Source organism: Anomaloglossus baeobatrachus, chromosome 10 (genome assembly GCF_048569485.1).
Source record: "Anomaloglossus baeobatrachus isolate aAnoBae1 chromosome 10, aAnoBae1.hap1, whole genome shotgun sequence".
Taxonomy (NCBI): domain Eukaryota; kingdom Metazoa; phylum Chordata; class Amphibia; order Anura; family Aromobatidae; genus Anomaloglossus; species Anomaloglossus baeobatrachus.
In genome coordinates, this window is record NC_134362.1 from 17,419,314 (window position 1) to 17,440,380 (window position 21,067).

Below are 21,067 nucleotides of genomic sequence, written 5' to 3' on the forward strand. Positions count from 1 at the left end.
GGCATCATAATGTATGAGTTGCACTGTGAGGCATCATAATGAATGAGGAGACTGTGGGGCATCATGATGTATAAGGGGCACTGTGGGGCATTATGATGTATAAGGGGAACTGTGGGGCATCATAATGTATGAGGAGTGCTATGGGGCATTGTAATGTATGAGGAGCACTGTGGGGCATCATAAACTATGAGGGGCACTCTTGGGGGCACTATACTATGTGAGGGGCACTGTGGTGGCATTATAATGAGGCAATTTGGGGGCATCATAAAGTATAAGAGACACTATGGGGGCATAACAATGTATGAGTGGCATGCACTATGGGGGCATATTAATAAAGGGCACTGTTGTGGTATCATACTGTGTGAGGGGAACCTTATTTTGTCATCTTAATAAGGGGCACTGTTGGGGCAGCATACTGTCTGAGGTTGGCACTGTGGTTGCATTATAATGTATGAGGGCACTGTGGGGGGCAGTATAATGAATGAGGGGCACTGTTTGGGCATTTTAATAAGTGGTAATGTGGTATCATCATATCGTGTGAGGTGTACTGTAGTGGCACCACACTTTGCAGGTGGGGATGATACTGTATAGCAGTTATGAAGAGGGTATTGTAGTGGATGGGAACACTAAGGGGCATCACTAGGGCCAGTAACGACTGGCCAATTTTAGGGTTAGGCTTAGCATACTGAACAAAAATGTAAAAATGCCGCTGTACGTCTCTTTTTACTGTGAAGGTTTGGCGGTATGATGTAGCTACAGCATAATGTTAGAAAGTGTTGGAGCCGCAGTATATTGTGTGACGCTATCCCACTACCAGAAATCCCTTGTAGAATCAATGTCCCCCAGAAAGTCACGAATAGGCTGATAATACAGATTTCGCATTCTCTCGGCGGTTTGGTAAGGGTTAACCCCGAGTGCATGGCTACCGACTTTTCAGCAATTAGTGCTGTTTGTTTATTCTGGAGCTTAATGACAGGGGCTGCCACAGAGCCCGGCCTAATCAGGGGGCCGCCTGGGTAATGGCTGTCGCTAGGCCTTGTTTACATCTTAATAAGCAGTTTTTCGTCATCCTGAGTGGGGACAATTAGTGAAGATCCTCGGTGAGGTTTCCAGGGCTTAGAAGACATGTCGCATTGACTCATCCCGCTCTTATGTTGCCTCATACAAGAGGGAGTTAATCTATAATAGCACAGAGCCAATCTACACCCCCCCCCCCCCGGTGCCTGGGAAATACCAGCGGGACCAGACTGGCACCGGGCACGGCGTTCACCCCTGCAACACACACTGGAGGGCGAAGGAAGAAAATACAGAATTTATCGCCAGAAAACAGTCACTTTTTTTGGTGCGCAATTTTTTACGTCAGTGCTCAATTTATCATAAGGTGAACCATGAAAAGTGTAAGTGTAACTGGCATTAAACTTTAAATGCTGCGTTAAATCGTCAACAAAAAGAAAAAAAAGGGTGGAAAAGACATAAAAAAGCATAAACATGCAAGGAGAAAGAAACGCGACACATAGGTGCTAAGCAATTCAATTTATCATAAGTTGAACCATGAAAAGTGTAAATGTAACTGGCATTAAACTTTAAATGCGGTGTTAAATCTGCAACAAAAAGGCAACAAAAGGGGGAAAAGGCATAAAAAAAGCATAAACATACATATAACATGCAAGGAAAAAAAAACGCAGCACATAAGTGCTAAAAACTTTGATTTATATTAAGGTGCACCATGAAATGTAGAAGACATGTCGCATTGACTCATCCCGCTCTTATGTTGCCTCATACAAGAGGGAGTTAATCTATAATAGCACAGAGCCAATCTACACCCCCCCCCCCCCCGGTGCCTGGGAAATACCAGCGGGACCAGACTGGCACCGGGCACGGCGTTCACCCCTGCAACACACACTGGAGGGCGAAGGAAGAAAATACAGAATTTATCGCCAGAAAACAGTCACTTTTTTTGGTGCGCAATTTTTTACGTCAGTGCTCAATTTATCATAAGGTGAACCATGAAAAGTGTAAGTGTAACTGGCATTAAACTTTAAATGCTGCGTTAAATCGTCAACAAAAAGAAAAAAAAGGGTGGAAAAGACATAAAAAAGCATAAACATGCAAGGAGAAAGAAACGCGACACATAGGTGCTAAGCAATTCAATTTATCATAAGTTGAACCATGAAAAGTGTAAATGTAACTGGCATTAAACTTTAAATGCGGTGTTAAATCTGCAACAAAAAGGCAACAAAAGGGGGAAAAGGCATAAAAAAAGCATAAACATACATATAACATGCAAGGAAAAAAAAACGCAGCACATAAGTGCTAAAAACTTTGATTTATATTAAGGTGCACCATGAAATGTGTAAGTATAACTGGCATCAAAGCTTAAATCTGCAACAAAAAGACAAAACAGGGGGAAAAGGCATAAAAAAGCATAAACATAAAGAAAACATTCAAGGAAAAAAAAACCCCGCAGCACATAGGTGATAAACAATTCAATTTATCATAAGGTGCACCATGAAAAGTATAACTGGCATCAAGCTTTAAATGCTGCGTTACATCTGAAACAAAACGCTAAAAATGGGGAAAAAGGCATAAAAAAGAATAAACATGCCAAAAACATGCAAGGAAAAAACCCCGCTGCACATAGGTGCTAAACAATTCAATTTATCATGAGGTGCACCCTGAAAAGTGTAAGTGTAACTGGCATTAGACTTTAAATGCTGTGTTAAATCTGCAACAAAAAGCAAAAAAGGGGGAAAAGGCATAAAAAAGCATAAGGCATGCAAGGAAAAAGAAACGCGGCACATAGGTGGTAAACATTTCAATTTATCATAAGGTGCACCATGAAAAGTGTAAGTGTAACTGGCATCAAACTTTAAATGCTGAGTTAAAATCTGCAACAAAAAGACAAAAAAGGGGGAAAAGACATAAAAAAGCCTAAACATACATATAACATGCAAGGTAAGAAAAACCCGCAGCACACAGGTGCTAAACAATTTAATTTATCATAAGGTGCACCATGAAAAGTACAACTGGCATCAAACTTTAAATGCTGCGTTACATCTGAAACAAAAACCTAAAAAAGGGTAAAAAGGCATAAAAAAGCATAAACATGCCAAAAACATGCAAGGAAAAAAAAACCGCAGCACATAGGTGCTAAACAATTCAATTTATCATAAGGTGCACCATGAAAAGTATAAGTGTAACTGGCATTAAACTTTCAATGCTGCATTAAATCTGCGACAAAAAGACAAAAAAGGGGGAAAAGGCATAAACAAAGCATAAACATAGATATAATATGCAAGGAAAAAAAACCCGCAGCACATAAGTGCTAAACAATTTAATTTATCATAGGGTGCACCACGAAAAGTATAACTGGCATCAAACTTTAAATGCTGCGTTACGTCTGAAACAAAAACCTAAAAAATGGGAAAAAGGCATAAAAAAGCATAAACATGTCAAAAACATTCAAGGAAAAAAAACCCGCAGCACATAGGTGCTAAACAATTCAACTTATCATAAGGTGCACCATGAAAAGTATATAACTGGCATCAAACATTAAATGCTGCGTTACATCTGAAACAAAAAGCTAAAAATGGGGAAAAAGGCATAAAAAAGCATAAACATGCCAAAAACATGCAAGGAAAAAAAACAAACCGCGACACACAGGTGCTAAACAATTAAATTTATCATGAGGGGCACCATGAAAAGTACAAATGTAACTGGCATCAAACTTTAAATGCTGCGTTAAAATATGCACCAAAAAGGCAAAAAAGGGGGAAAAGACATAAAAACGCATAAACGTACAGAAAAACGTAGAAGATATGCAAGGAAAAAAAACGTGGCACATAAATTGAATTGTTTAGCACCTATGTCCCACGTTTTTTTTTCCTTGCATATCTTCTACGTTTTTCTGTATATTTTTGCGTTTTTATGTCTTTTGCCCCTTTTTTGCCTTTTTGGTGCATATTTTAACGCAGCATTTAAAGTTTGATGCCAGCTACACTTGTACTTTCATGGTGCACCTCATGATAAATTGAATTGTTTAGCACCTATCATAAGGTGCACCATGAAAAGTATAAGTGTAACTGGCATTAAACTTTAAATGCTGCGTTAAATCTGCAATAAAAAGGCAAAAATGGGAGAAAAGGCATAAAAATGCATAAACGTGCGAAGAGGAAAAAAAAATGCGGCACCTAGGTGTTAAACAATTGGCGAGAATTCACCCATCCAGTATCTCTCTGGCCTACGGACCCCCTTAGATAATACATAATTTATTGCTTTCCTCCTCCGCTCCAGCAGGGGGCGATGACGAGCAATGTACAAAGCTCCTTCTAGTGTAAAGGGAGTTTGAACTCTATGGTTCATCCCAAAACTGTATATAATATATAAATATATGTATATAGCAAAACCTATTTAATAAAATTTCTTTATCATTACATTTAGGAATATTTATGGCATCATTGACGTTCATATCAGCACTGAGTGGAATCGCCCTCGAAGAGCTTAACAATTCGTTTTCATTCTGATATCATAGAAATTACACTCGGGAGTTGGTAACCATGAAAGTCACCAATATCTTGTACTCCCCTCCCCCAACCACTCAGGAAGAGGATTATTACATAATGTTCCCTGCACACAATCCCCCCATTAGGCAGCGTATAGGAGCCCCCTGCCAGCGGCAGGCAGGAAATTACAGATGCAATGTTGAAATGTGGCCTCGTTGAGGAGTTGACACCCGGGTAATAGATGCCTTGTTTCCTGTTTTTACTGAAAATTCTTTATTAGGTGGAACAAGGACCTGGCGGTGTCACAAATCTCACACATTTAGGAGCTCGGGGATGGGCTGGAGAAAACATTGTGTCCGAAAAGCGATGGAAAGTGCTATTGATATAACTTTTTGGCGCTGTGCGGCCACTACAAGGCGCTATACAAAATCCCACAACTTCTTTATATTCACACATGCCACCCATCTCTCTGACTGCTTCTAAACCTGGCCATTGTAAGTACTATATGTACTGGAGCTAGCGTCCAGGCTTATATCACAGAGGATAACCACCTGTGTGATACATATCTCCCCTGCCCTGATATATAGCTACCTTACAACATACAAACTTATTGAACACGTCGTCCATATTGGGATTTGAACCCAGGACCCCAGAACTGCAAAGAAACAGTGCTACCCACTGAGCCACCGTACAGTGCTACCCACTGAGCCACCATGCTGCCCTCCAAGCACTGGATGTGTGACTGCATTGATGAGACTGATCGCCATTGTGATGATCAACCACTAGGTGTCACTAGATGCAACTAGTGGAGGGGTAGTCAAACAAGCCAGAGGTCAGAGCCAGGAAGTCACGTAAGGTACACAGGGAAAAAGCAGAGCCGAGGTCAGGGTACGAGCTGGAGGTCAGGAGTCACGTAAGGTATACAGGGAGAAAGTGGAGCCAAGGTCAGGGTACGACCAAAGATCAGAGGCCAGGAAGTAACGTAAGGTATACGGGGAGAAAGCAGAGCCGAGGTCAGGGTACGATCAGAGATCAGAGGCCAGGAAGTCACATAAGGTATACAGGGAGAAAGCGAAGCCGAGGTCAGGGTACGACCAGAGATCAGAGGCCAGGAAGTCACGTAAGGTATACAGGGAGAAAGCAGAGCCAAGGTCAGGGTACGACCAGAGATCAGAGGCTAGGAAGTCACGTAAAGTATACAGGGAGAAAGCGGAGCCGAGGTCAGGATACGAGCTGGAGGTCAGGAAGTCATGTAAGGTATACAGGGAGAAAGCAGAGCTGAGGTCAGGGTACAACCAGAGATCAGAGGCCAGGAAGTAACGTAAGGTATACAGGGAGAAAGCGGAGCTGAGGTCAGGGTACGAACAGAGATCAGAGGCCAGGAAGTCACGTAAGGCATACAGGGAGAAAGCGGAGCCAAGGTCAGGGTACGACATGAGATCAGAGGCCAGGAAGTCACGTAAGGTATACAGGGAGAAAGCAGAGCCAAGGTCAGGGTACGACCAGAGATCAGAGGACAGGAAGTAACGTAAGGTATACGGGGAGAAAGCAGAGCCGAGGTCAGGGTACGATCAGAGATCAGAGGCCAGGAAGTCACATAAGGTATACAGGGAGAAAGCTAAGCCGAGGTCAGGGTACGACCAGAGATCAGAGGCCAGGAAGTCACGTAAGGTATACAGGAAGAAAGGAGAGCCAAGGTCAGGGTACGATCAGAGATCAGAGGCCAGGAAGTCACGTAAAGTATACAGGGAGAAAGCGGAGCTGAGGTCAGGATACGAGCTGGAGGTCAGGAAGTCATGTAAGGTATACAGGGAGAAAGCGGAGCTGAGGTCAGGGTACAACCAGAGATCAGAGGTCAGGAAGTAACGTAAGGTATACAGGGAGAAAGCGGAGCCGAGGTCAGGGTACGACCAGAGATCAGAGGCCAGGAAGTCACGTAAGGTATACAGGGAGAAAGCGGAGCCAAGGTCAGGGTACAACCAGAGATCAGAGTCCAGGAAGTCACGTAAGGTATACAGGAAGAAAGCGGAGCCGAGGTCAGGGTACGAGTCAGGGGTCAGAAGCCAGGGGAAAATGTCAGAGTTAGGGGCAAAGGCGGAGAAGGGTCACAAAGGTTCAGGGTAGCAGGACAAGATCAGAACGAAGCACTTACGGGTGCCAGAGCACTCATTGCAGAGCAGCAACTTCGACTGGCGGCATTCCGAGCAAGATGGCCCAGAACGAGGCGCCTGAAAACAGGCTCCTCCCAACATCAGCGCAGGACCCAAGGCCGGGAACAACCCATCCACAGGAGCACAATACAAAACAGAGCGTCGGCTCTGCAGGAGAGCAGAGCACCGCGGATCAGAACCATGACACCCATGATAAATGGCCTTTGTGGTCTCCTTGGCATGGATGTGGCACAATCTGGTGCACCTTGCATGTGAATAGATTGATGTCATATTTTAGTTACAATGAAATCTGTAATAGATCCTTTTTCCTGCAGGTAAAATAAGTGGTCGCCCCCATCCTGTTCTGCGGGGGAACAGCACCCCGGGGGGCTCGGGACCACGCTCTCTTCCCTACAGACTGGACCCTGAGTTTTTGGTAGTTTACCGCCTCCATTATTCTCATCCTAATCTCATAAATGGCTAATTGGCGAGCATTACAGATTCCCCGGCATCCTCTTCCTGCTCGGACGCCCCCCGCTCTGTTGTTTTATGATAACTCTCTGGCTCCTTTTCAAGCATCAATATCTCTACAGCTTCCTGCCCCGTCCCGGAGAAGTGACTGCACCTCCAGGGGCACGAGGTCGGCAGACAAAAAGGGGCTCGCGGATCCAGAGCGAAGATGAAGTCTTAGGCCGTGTTCACACATAGTGTAAATTCTATGTTTTTACCGCTACTTTTTTGTGCTCAAATCCGCTGCATTTAACTGTTCAAGCAAAGTGACTACTTTCATTAAAAACTGATTGCCACTGTGGGTCTGGAACTGTGCAGTTGGTGCATTGTTTCTCTATGGTGAGAGCGGTGGCAATCCTCCGATTACAGCACTGGAATACCCCAGTGTCCATGTCTACAAGGGAATCAGGAAAAGCAGCTGCTGGTGGAATAGTGACGCATTAGATCATTCAGCCGGTACCTGTGACTCCACCATAAAAATGGATCAACTGAGTTGAAATACAATTTACCCCAAAATATTTTCAACTGGGATGGAGCAAAAAGGTCCTGCACAGCAATATATAGGACAGTGAGGAGGACAGAGAGCCTCCTGCTGCAGCTAGTTATCATACAGCCAGCCAAAAGACAGTGAGGAGTAAGGGGAGGCTCCTGCTGCAGCTAGTTATCATACAGCCAGCCATAAGACAGTGAGTAGTAGGGGGAGGCTTCTACTGCAGCTAGTTATGATACAGCCAGACATAGGACACTGAGCAGGAGGAGACTTCAGCTGCTACTGGTTTTCATACAGCCAGACACAGGACACTGAGCAGGAGGAGATTTCTGCTGCAGACAGATATCATACAGCCAGAGACAGGACACTGAGCAGGAGGAGACTTCTGCTGCAGACAGTTATCATACAGCCAGACATAGGACAGGGAGCAGGAGGAGACGTCTATTGCAGCCAGTTATCATACAGCCAGACATAGGACACTGAGCAGGAGGAGACTTCTGCTTCAGCTAGTTATCATACAGCCAGACATAGGAGAGTGAGCAGGAGGAGACTTCTGCTGCAGCCGGTTATCATACAGCTAGACACAGGACACTGATCAGGAGGAGACTGCTGCAGCAGGTTATCATACAGCCAGACACAGGACAATGAGCAGCAGGAGACTTCTACTGCAGCCGCTTATCATACAGCTAGACACAGGACACTGAGCATGAGGAGACTTCTGCTGCAGCCAGTTATCATACAGCCAGACATAGGACGCTGAGTATGTGGAGACTGCTGCTGCAGCTAGATATCATACAGCCAGACATAGGACACTGAGCAGGAGGAGACTTCAGCTGCAGCCAGTTATCATACAGCCAGACATAGGATAGTGAGCAGGAGGAGACTTCTGCTGCAGCTGGTTATCATACAGCCAGACATAGGACGCTGAGCATGAGGAGACTTCTGCTGCAGCTAGATATCATACAGCCAGACATAGGACGCTGAGCATGTGGAGACTGCTGCTGCAGCTAGATATCATACAGCCAGACATAGGACGCTGAGCATGAGGAGACTTCTGCTGCAGCTAGATATCATACAGCCAGACATAGGACAATGAGCATAAGGAGACTTCTGCTGCAGCTAGTTATCATACAGCCAGACATAGGACGCTGAGCAGGAGGAGACTTCTGCTGCAGCCGGTTATCATACAGCCAGACATAGGACACTGAGCAGGAGGAGACTTCTGCTGCAGCTAGATATCATACAGCCAGACTTAGATTAATGAGCCAGTAATTATACAACCATGCATAAAATAGTAAGGAGGGGAAGACTCCTGTTTTAACCAGGTATCTTACAGCAGACTCAGGACAGTGAGGAGGGGGAGGCTCCTGCTGCAGCCAGACATGAAACAGCCAGACAGAAGCCAGTGAAGCTGAGCTCCTTATTTACATAGAATATACATTTTTAGTATATTTCTTTAGTTTAGTTGACAAATAGGAGCGATGAAAGGAGATTAAAGGTGAAAGTGATTTGAATATTTTTTTGCATTTTTGTGCACTATGTTTGTTGCTCCTTTGTGCGTCTGTAGCATTGATACTAAAGAGTTTCACAATTTGTTACTTTGACTGTAGATTTGACATTTAATAGTTAACCTGCGCTACATGGATGTCCCTGGTGGACCCGGGTCCTGGCATCCAGTCCTCCCGATTGCACAATACTGCGGCCGTTACCTTATCCCATGTAATGTAGCCGGAGCACGAAAGACACATTCTCATGACCACAATGTAGGACGCAGAAGAAAGATACAGCGAAGAGGGAAGTTGTTGAGAGATTACGAGGTTCTCATATCTCCCTGAAGTTGTTACTGGAAATTTAAAGGGGCCCATAATGGAAACTTTCATGAAAAAAATCTGCATGAAAAACTCCGGTTCATCGTGGGGACTTCATATCTCACCCCCTCCCCCACCTTTTTTTTGTTTTCCCAGCTGTAAAGTGATGTGAACCGCAAAGCTAACGAACAAAGAACGGAAAACAATTTGCCAACTTAAGGCTGTGTGCACACAGTGTGATTTTATCACGTTTTTTGATGCATTTTTTTAGTGCAGATTTTTCACAAATCTGCATGCAAAGTCACTGAGAATCCTAATGATTTCTGCACATGTGGCTTATTTTTCCCTTGCAGATTTGCAGCAGAAAATAAATCCGCAGAGTGTGCAAAAAATAAATCCGCAGGGGGTCAATTCTTTCAGCATTTTTTCCACCCCAAATGCATGAAAAAAAAGAATGCACCAAAAAAAGCGGCAAAAGCACTTTTATTTTTCTGCCAGGAGATGCAGATTTGGTGCAGAAATTTTTGCAATCAAATACTCAGCGTGCGCACATCGCCTATTGGAGATTTTATTTCATCACCAAAGTCACTGGCTATTTTTTGCGGATCACTCTGTACTTTCCATACATACCATGACGGATACATACAAGTCCCGGACCCCCCTTTATTTTAATGGGTGCAGCAGGAATTAGGATCATGGAAAGAGGACAGGGTCAAACAAGCTGACAAACCCCGATGGTATCCAAACGTCATATCTGCCATCTTTCCTGCATATTTTGGGGGCAATGGTGGTCTCCTTCTTGCCCCGGAAGACCGCAATCATGTATATATATTGTCTTGTAGTGTAATGTGAATTATGTCTTGCGCCAGAGGATGTAACACCAGGGAAAAAGTGACAAGGTTTTGCTCATTTCAATACTGATGCTAACTTGGATTCTCCATGTTTTTTTAAATCTGAATTATCCAGAGACACGAGCCTCTTTAGTTAGGCCTTGTGCCCACGTTGCTTTTTTCATGCTTTTTTTCAAGATTTGTTATGCTTTTTTTCATGCTTTTTCATGCTTTTTTTCAAGATTTGTTTATGCTTTTTTCATGCTTTTTTTCATGCTTTTTCATGCTTTTTTTCCTTGCTTATTTTAACTAACAAAAATCATCCCAGTAAAGTCTATGACAATCCTCATTTGCTGTGCACACGTTGCTTCTTTTTTTCCTTGCAGTTTTTGTTGCTGAAAAAAAGAAGCAGCATATCAAATTATTTCTGTGGTTTTTTTGCTGCTTTTTTCACCAATTGACTACAATGGAGTCAGTGAAAAATGCAGGAAAAAACACCTGTGTAATGCACACGTTGCGTTTTTGTGTGTTTTTTCGTGCTTTTTTGACGTCACTGCATTCCCTGCAGCCATTTCCTCATCTCGTGATCTTTACCGCGGGACCTTGCTGCAGGGTACTCCGGTGACGTCACAAGGTGAATCGAGTTCATGCCAGCAGATCACCAACCCCGGCATGAACTCTGTTGACCTTGTTACGTCACCGGGGTTCTCAGCCCCTAGACCACATTGCCAGTGTCAGCAGACATTTTCTCATCTCGTGATCTTTACCACAGGACCTTGCTGCAGGGAACTCCGTGACATAGGTGCCCTGGTGTGTGAGGCGATCCGTAGCTCAGTAACCCGGGGTCATCATAGTGACAACTCAGGGTTACCATGATAGCGATTGGGTCCCTGTCATTGCATAACAGGGTCCCGATCGCCTGGGAAAGGTAAGCAATTCCTCTCCCTGCACTGATCGCAGCATTTTGGGGGTTAAACTGCCAGGAGAGGCACGGGCACTGCTCCTGGCAGCGAGAGCTGGGTCCCGGCTGTAAGATCAGCCAGTGACCCGGTGGCGATCGTGGGGGTACAGCGGAAGAACCCCTGAAAGCGCCGTGACTAAAAAACACACAAAAAAAGTATGTAAAAATATGCAAACGCAATAAAAAAAATGCGCATTTTTTCAGCTGTTTTTTTCCTGCCAAATAATGCAGTTTTATGTGCAGATTTTCTGCACATAACAAGGCTACGTAGGAACATAGCCTTAGTGCTACTTTTTTCTGGTCTTTACCCTGTGGGTGTGGCTCGCAGGATCCTCAGGGGCGTGTCTGTAAGCTGCTCTGCATAATTTCCCTGTAAACACCGCCCCCTTGGCAAACAGCATAAAAAGTAGCTCTAAACAAAAAATCCCATATCAGTGGAACCATATGACGGATTGTAACGAAACAAAAAATCTCACACTCAGGAGAGCAGCAGGAATACAATAAGAGCAAAAATGGCCCACTTTTGATCTAGTGACTGGTCCTCTTTAATGGGAGAACATGAGAGTAGGACATGTAGGAGAGACCTATATTTAGTGTTTATGCTCATTCGATGGGCCCCTATAAAGCCATAGAGCCTCTTTGTGAGCGCAGATGCCCCCCGAGGATGTCCAGGGTGTGCCGTCTCTCCAGAGCCATATCAAAAAGAAGTTGTGCAGGCGAAGGAAATGAGTCAGCCATAAAAGACCAGTGCATCCTCTGGAGAGGCCGTAATCTGCATTATCCCTCTACAATAATACCATTTCAGAGAGAGACAGCGGAACCAGAGCCCAGCGTAGTCATGTAAACTGCTTCCTGTATATGCCAAACAAAGCGGAGCCTGGACCGTGCAGCCTGGACGCCGCGATAGCCGGCCACATGGCACTGAGGCCACTTATTCATCCTCTTCCCCTCTTATTTCACATCCATGACGGGGTTTTCCAACTTTAAAAATAAAAACCAGATCTATTCTGACCTCATCTATTGCATAAAAGGAGTTGTCCAGCTTCAAAAAACATTTTCATATATCCTACCGAGGAATCCAAGGGTCTCTGCATTGGTTTTAATGGACATAGTGTAATTCTTAATTTCCCCTGTGGGGGCGCTGTAGGGAAGTTGAACACTTACTGCCAGGTGTCCTTACAGATTGAAAAGTCCCAGAATAAGGACTCAGGTTCTTAAGGCGTAGAATTTTTTACACCCGCCGCTGCCAATTTTTGCACTTTTGTTTTATCCACCCTTTTTTCCAAGAGCCACAACTTTTTTTTATTTTTCCATTGACATAGCAATATTAAGAATTGGCTTTTTCTACGGGTTGAGTTTGAGTTTTGACATTTATCATACAATGGACTTAAAAATGGGAACAAAAATTTCAAGTGCAATAAAATGGTGAAAAAATACAATACCACCATTATTTTTTTTTTTTGGTCTAGTTTTTTTGCTGTTCATTATATAACAAAAATGACCTAGAAACATGATTCTCCAGGTCAGCACGAGTTCAGCGATACCAAACATGTAATGACTGAAAGTCCGCTCTCTTGATTTACATGTCTCACACTGGTAACGCCCTGTTTCATGTAAAATACGCTCTGGAGGCGGAGTCTCTGGGAGATCAGTGTCCGGCCCATAGATCTTAACAGCTCATTAAGAAAAACATGGATTTCTCAGCAATAAGACATCGGATTGCAGATATCAAGGTATCATTTTAATCATCTTTTTGTGACCTATATGCTAATATAGACGGCTTAGGAGGGTTGATCCGACTGACAGATTTCCTTTAAGGATGTAGTAATACCAAATATGTTTTTTTTTTGTTTGTTTTTTTTAATTGTGAATTGTAACTTTTTTTAAAATAATTTGTAATAATTTTGAAAAAAAATGTCAATACCTTTTTCAGTTACCATAGGAGACTTGAAATAGGATCCTTCGACTACTTGACCTACGGTATATACTGATGATATGGAAAATGACGATATCGTATGTGGTCTAACCAAGGGCCCGGCTTCATGGGAGTATCAAGAGGGCAGCAACAAGGGTCTTCAGAAAATTCTGTCTGTCAAGGTACCCCCTCAGTAGGACATATTACGCCCATCATTAGGAAGGGGTTAAGGATTAATTAAAAAACATTGCACCCCCAAAAATTGTAATGTGATTAGCTGACTAGCCTGGATCAGGCTCATAATATCAGTAGCTGCTGCTGGTCATACATCTTATATAACAGCGAAAATGTAGTATTAAATGTAAAACAGCTGAATGGCGAACCATGTAATACCTGGATTGACCTGGGGTGGCGCTGCTCTTAGTGTGAGTTTTTAGTGTTACCGTTTTGGGGTAGATAAAACTTTTCGATTGCTTCTTAGAACATTATATTTTAATAGTTTGTACCTTCACAAACGTGGTAGTACTAATGATGTTTTTGTTAATTTTATATATATATATATATTTATATATTTCTATATATATATATATATATATATATATTATATATATTTTTATATATGTTTTAGATATAATTTTATATATATTTCAGATTTTTATATATGTTTTAGATATAATTTTATATATATATATGTTCTATATATATTTTTATATATGTTTTATATATAATTTTATACATATTTTATATATAATTTTATATATTTATTTTATATATAAATTTATATATATTTTATATATTTAATTTATATATAATTTTATATATATTTATATCAATTTATTTATATGATTTTATTTTATACTCCAAAGACATACAGATAGGGACTCTGGATTGTAAGCCCCAATAGGGACCGTGTTGCCAATGTATGTAAACCGCTGCAGAATTAATAGTGCTATATAAATGAATGCAATTATTATTAATTATTATTATATTATATATTTTACATTTTTTATGTTTTATATATATATATATATATATATATATATATATATATATATATATAAAATTTATTGGAAAAAAAAAACATCTAAAATTGATTCATTTTTTTATAATCCCCCTCGCGGGGACCCTATTTTATTTTTGCAGGAGCGTCTTATTGACAGGTTTAACATCTAAGCCTTCAGATGTTGTTTTATGCTGTTTCGACTTGCTCTTCTGGATAATGAAACATAACTGGGGGTTGTTTCTCCCTCACATGCAACTTTGATGTGGTCTAAGATCATTAATCATCTAAGAAGAGCTCAGAAAAAGACAGATAAAACACTTAGGAACTCCCCATCAGAGAAAGCTCACTGACAGATTCTCAGTAAACTCATTCTGCAGCAATAGAGGCTACAAAAGGCAAATGGTGGAATTTTTTTTAATGAAACCCAATTGCAAAAATGAGTTTTAGCCCCAAATACATGTATTTAAGTCAAAAAGGAAATCCACAAAAGGTGGAAAACCTTTTTAAAGTGTCTGCGCCACTCCATGAAGTAACACTCGAGTATCACTACTGCTTTATGGAGGTTCGCAGAGTTGTGATCTGCCATAAACCAGGACTTATATGTCTATTTGATGGGTGGGAAAACCTCGCTCTTAGATATAGATCTATACCCGGCAATCAGGAAGAGATCTGATCATCGCTGGTGCCACTATCATGGGTAAACTTCCTCCCTCTGGCCGTGGGAGATCCCATCTTAGCATTTATATTACAATGGTGAGAAAAGATCCATATAATACACTCTCATGGGTATAGGAGATTTAGAGTCTGCAGCAGCCACCTAAGGATCAGAGACCTCACTGTAATCCAAGGCGAAGGTCAAAATTCGAGTCAATCAAAAAAAGCAACAGGAACAATATCCAATTGTAAGATGTCCCCTAATCTGCCGGAATGATACAAATGCTGGTGTACTCTGTTATGTCCAGATTGTGTAGGATATTGGCCTCATAGAAACAGAGTGGTGTCTGGTGCCCCCTCTTTGGTAGTATTGTAGGGATTTATTGGAGATAATTCAGGAAACTTTGCTCACAAAGAGGCAATGAGCTGGATAGTTACTCACAATAGAAAAAAGAAATAGATGATTTCCAATAACATCAACAGTGGACTTACAACATTTTACACAAACTGCTAGCAATGTCCTCAGCAGCTCCTCCATCCCCTTCTCTATGTCACTCTCAGTAGGTAAGCACTGTCAGTCTCCTCTCTTGACAGAAATGCACCGGAATACCATTCCTGGCCATTCTACAAATTCCTGCAGCTCACTTACCCAATTATAGTGTATCTTTAAGAGGGTGGCCAAAAGATGATACTTCAGTGCCCCATTTGTGCACCAACATTGCCATCTGCTAGAGGACCAGGGTCGCCAGGAACCAATATGTCAAGAGTGTGTTTCTTTTAAGGATGAGTTAGAAAGAGATGCCAAGTTAGGTGACCACTGTGGCGCAGTTACCAAATATAAAAAGCTAGGCCTACAGTGGGAAGATAGAGTTGGCATCAAGAACATGAGAGGAATGGACGTGTGAGCAGCAGAGCAGCATGTGTCGTCTGCAAGGGGATCATCTGGAAGTGCAATGAGTCCAGAGGAATCCAAAGCCTGCATACCACTGCCAGAGGAATCCGAAAATCAAATAGTCACCAGAGGAACCCGAAGATCAAATATAGTCACATGAGGAACCTTAAGACTGAACACGGTCACAAGAGGAACCCAAAGACTGCATACCAATGCCAAAGGAACCTGAAGATCGAATATAATCGCCAGAGGAACCTGAAGACCGCATATCATCATCAAAGGAACCCGAAGATCGAATATGGTCACCAGAGGAACCGAAGACTGGATACTGCACCAACCCTCTGGAACGCTCTACCCCAAGAAGTTAGGACAAATCACAACTTACTCAGCTTCAGACGCACCCTAAAGACGCATCTTTTTAGGGCGGCCTATCACACTCCCTAATCAGATTCGATTCACATAGTCCCTCTACAACTTCTCACAACATAACTCCACATCAAACTCTATAGCACCCAAATGCATCTCAAGGCTCTGGCCAACTGGTCGAGGAAACCACTATCTAGCCCCCATTTCCGTGAGATGGCTGGATTGTCATTGTAAATAAGCACTTGTACCTTGCCCCCTCCCCCCCATCTCATTGTGGATTGTAAGCTCTCACGAGCAGGGTTGTGTTTTTCTTTTTTTCCCCTCTAAATATTGTATTTCTATAACTGTTACTTGTTTGTATATGATCCTCCTGAATTGTAAAGCGCTGCGGAATATGTTGGCGCTATAGAAATAAAGATTATTATTATTATTATTATTATTATTATTACAGTCACCAGAGGAACCCAAAGACCACATACCAATGCCAAAGGAACCCAAAGATTGAATATAGTCGCCAGAGGAACCAAAGACTGGACACAGTCACCAGAGGAATCCAAAGACTGCATACCAATGCCAAAGGAACCCGAAGATCGAATATAATCGCCAGAGGAACCTGAAGACTGCATATCATCATCAAAGGACCCCAAGATCGAATATAATCGCCAGAGGAACCTGAAGACTGCATATCATCATCAAAGGACCCCAAGATCGAATATAGTCGCTAGAGGAATCGAAGACTGGACACAGTCACCAGAGGAACCCAAAGACCGCATACCACTGCCAGAGGAACCCGAACACCACATACCATCACCAGACAAACTCAAACATCAAATATAGTCACCAGAGGAACCCAAAGATCGAATATAGTCACCAGAAGAAGCTGAAGATCAAATATAGTCACCAGAGGAACCAAAAGATTGAACACTGTCACCAGAGGAATCCAAACACCGCATACCATCAACAAAGGAACCCAAAGATCGAAAATAGTCGCCAGAGGAGCCGAAGACTGGACACAGTCAACAGAGGAACCTAAAGACTGAACACGATCACCAGAGGAATCCAAACACCGCATATCATCACCAAAGGAACCCAAAGATCAAATATAGTCGCCAGAGGAACCGAAAACTGGACACAGTCACCAGAGGAACCCAAAGACCACATACCACTGCCAGTGGAACCCGAAGACCGCATACCATCACTAGAGGAACCCAAAGATCAAATATATTCACCAGAGGAACCCGAACATCGAATATAGTCACCAGAAGAACCCAAAGATCGGATATAGTAGCCAGAGGGACACAACGATTGAATATAGTCACCAGAAAAACCCGAAGATCAAATATAGTTGCCAGAGGAACCCAAAGATCGAATATAGTCCCCAGAAGAACCCGAAGACTGAACACAGTCACCTGAAGAGGATTGATCTTAGCAGTTGACCACTGAAGATTGGACATCATGAACCAGATGTCCAACGGATATTTGTTCCGGAGCGGGATCCAAGTGAGCTGTGCCGTTACTTCCCGCCCTATGTGTACAGTACAGGGAGAGAATAGCAATAGTCAACTGTTTGTGTAGTGCACTGCCACGCAACTGTGCCACGCCTAATGAACCACTGACATAAGTGGGTCTATGAAAGCTAAGTTTCCTTGTTTATTGTAAGTTGTGACCCTACTTGGGCGACTTTGACGTTCCACTGACAGAAGGACCGGGGTTGGGTTATTGCTTGTTTATTTGACATAATCTTCTGTGTTTGAACATACTTCATCAGTCGAGTGTAATTGTGACACGTGCCAACTGTCATGTAATTTCTTTTGCTTTGTATTTCTTCTTTGCCTGTTGTTTACCCCCAATCCTCCTCAATCTCCCTGATCCCGATTAATAAAAAACCATTGAAGTCACCACTAAGTCATCCTCACTGTGTGTTGCATCCCTGTGTTATATATCAGTCCCTCACCATCAGACACTAGGCTTCTTGCCTCTACTGTCAGGAAGCAGAAGCCCTTTCGATGTTGACCCCTTATCACCTCTAATTTAGCAATCCAGTGCATATTTAAGAGATTATCCCCCCCACCCCAAAAAAAAATAAAATCAAATTATCCTCTGTTGATAGAATAAACTAAGCTATGAGGATCCAAGCTCTGGGTGCATCATCAATCCCAAGATTGGGGCTCTACAACACCAAAATCAGGGCTCTGCAGCCCCGCCATGACAAGAGCAGATGTGCACATGCGAGGCTTCACCTCCACACCCTACAGCGCTCGGCTATACAGGTCAAACATGAGAGTCACCGCTCCATTCAGGGGGCTGCAGCTCTGATCTCCGGGTGTCAGATCCCCGATCTCAGGGTCACTGGGGGGGCCCAGCTCGCTGGATCTGTAGTGATCAACAATTTATCCTAAATTCTATGGATAAGGGATAACTTGATTTTTTTGGGAATAACCCTTTAACTTTTACAAGGAAACATCGCTAAACCTCCATCTATCTATCTATCTATCTATCTATCTATCCCTCTATCTATCTATCCCTCTATCTATCCCTCTATCTATCTATCCCTCTATCTATCTATCTATCTATCTATCTATCCCTCTATCTATCTATCTATCCCTCTATCTATCTATCTATCCCTCTATCTATCTATCTATCTATCTATCTATCCCTCTATCTATCCCTCTATCTATCTATCTATCTATCTATCTATCTATCTATCTATCTATCCCTCTATCTATCTATCCCTCTATCTATCTATCCCTCTATCTATCTATCTATCTATCTATCTATCCCTCTATCTATCTATCTATCTATCCCTCTATCTATCTATCTATCTATCTATCTATCTATCTATCTATCTATCTATCCCTCTATCTATCTATCTATCTATCCCTCTATCTATCTATCTATCTATCCCTCTATCTATCTATCTATCTGTCTATCCCTCTATCTATCTATCCCTCTATCTATCTATCTATCCCTCTATCTATCTATCTATCCCTCTATCTATCCCTCTATCTATCTATCTATCTATCCATTTGTCTATTGCTCTATTTGTCTATCCATCCATCTATTTATCCATCCCTATATCTATCCATTCCTGTATCTATCTATCTATCTATCTATCTATCTATCTATCTATCCCTCTATCTATCTATCTATCTATCTATCTATCTATCCCTCTATCTATCCCTCTATCTATCAATCTATCTATCTATCTATCTATCCCACTATCTATCTATCTATCTATCTATCCCTCTATCTATCTATCTATCTATCCCTCTATCTATCTATCTATCTATCTATCTATCTATCTATCTGTCTATCCCTCTATCTATCTATCCATCTATCTATCCCTCTATCTATCTATCTATCTATCTATCCCTCTATCTATCTATCTATCTATCTATCTATCTATCTGTCTATCCCTCTATCTATCTATCCATCTATATATCCCTTTATCTATCTATCTATCTATCTATCTATCTGTCTATCCCTCTATCTATCTATCTATCTATCTATCTATCCATCTAATCTATCCCTCTATCTATCTATCTATCTATCTATCTATCTATCTATCCCTCTATCTATCTATCTATCCCTCTATTTATCCATCTATCTATCCCTCTATCTATCTATCCCTCTATCTATCCCTCTATCTATCTATCTATCTATCTATCTGTCTATCCCTCTATCTATCTATCCACCTATCTATCTATCTATCCCTCTATCTATCTATCTATCTATCTATTCATCCCTCTATCTATATCTATCCATTCATTCATCTTTCTATCTATACCTTTATCTTTTCACCCATCCCTCTGTCTTGCTATCTATCCATCCATAAATCTGTCCATCCCTCTATCTATCTATCTATCTCTCTCTATTCATCCATCTATTATTATTATTATTTATTATTATAGCGCCATTTATTCCATGGCGCTTTACAAGTGAAAGAGGGTATATGAACAACAATCATTAACAGTACATAACAGACTGGTATAGGAGAGAGGACCCTGCCCACGAGGGCTCACAGTCTACAGGAGGAGAGAGGACCCTGCCCACGAGGGCTCACAGTCTACAGGAGGAGAGAGGACCCTGCCCACGAGGGCTCATAGTCTACAGGAGGAGAGAGGACCCTGCCCACGAGGGCTCACAGTCTACAGGAGGAGAGAGGACCCTGCCCACGAGGGCTCATAGTCTACAGGAGGAGAGAGGACCCTGCCCACGAGGGCTCATAGTCTACAGGAGGAGAGAGGACCCTGCCCACGAGGGCTCATAGTCTACAGGAGGAGAGAGGACCCTGCCCACGAGGGCTCACAGTCTACAGGAGGAGAGAGGACCCTGCTCACGAGGGCTCATAGTCTACAGGAGGAGAGAGGACCCTGCCCACGAGGGCTCACAGTCTACAGGAGGAGAGAGGACCCTGCCCACGAGGGCTCATAGTCTACAGGAGGAGAGAGGACCCTGCCCACGAGGGCTCATAGTCTACAGGAGGAGAGAGGACCCCGCCCGCGAGGGCTCACAGTCTACAGGAGGAGAGAGGACCCTGCCCGCGAGGGCTCACAGTCTACAGGAGGAGAGAGGACCCTGCCCGCGAGGGCTCACAGTCTACAGGAGGAGAGAGGACCCTGCCCGCGAGGGCTCAGTCTACAGGAGGAGAGAAGACCCTGCCCACGAGGGCTCACAGTCTACAGGAGGAGAGAGGACCCTGCCCAGGAGGGCTCACAGTCTACAGGGGGAGAGAGAACCCTGCCCGCGAGGGCTCATAGTCTACAGGAGGAGAGAGGACCCTGCCCAGGAGGGTTCACAGTCTACAGGAGGAGAGAGGACCCTGCCCGCGAGGGCTCACAGTCTACAGGAGGAGAGAGGACCCTGCCTACGAGGGCTCATAGTCTACAGGAGGAGGAGGACCCTGCCTACGAGGGCTCATAGTCTACAGGAGGAGAGAGGTCCCTGCCCGCGAGGGCTCACAGTCTACAGGGGGAGAATGGACCC

General features: G+C 43.0%; 1 long non-coding RNA gene across 1 annotated transcript in view; it reads left to right on the forward strand.

Annotated features, from left to right (window-relative positions):
* LOC142254901 (uncharacterized) overlaps positions 1–17,961 on the forward strand; it is a 73,486-nt gene extending 55,525 nt beyond the window's left edge. The window contains exons 3-4 of the long non-coding RNA XR_012727323.1: positions 13,185–13,348; positions 16,533–17,961. This is a non-coding gene — a long non-coding RNA (uncharacterized LOC142254901). The remainder of the gene's footprint in view (positions 1–13,184; positions 13,349–16,532) is intronic.
* Positions 17,962–21,067: the final 3,106 nt, after the last annotated feature.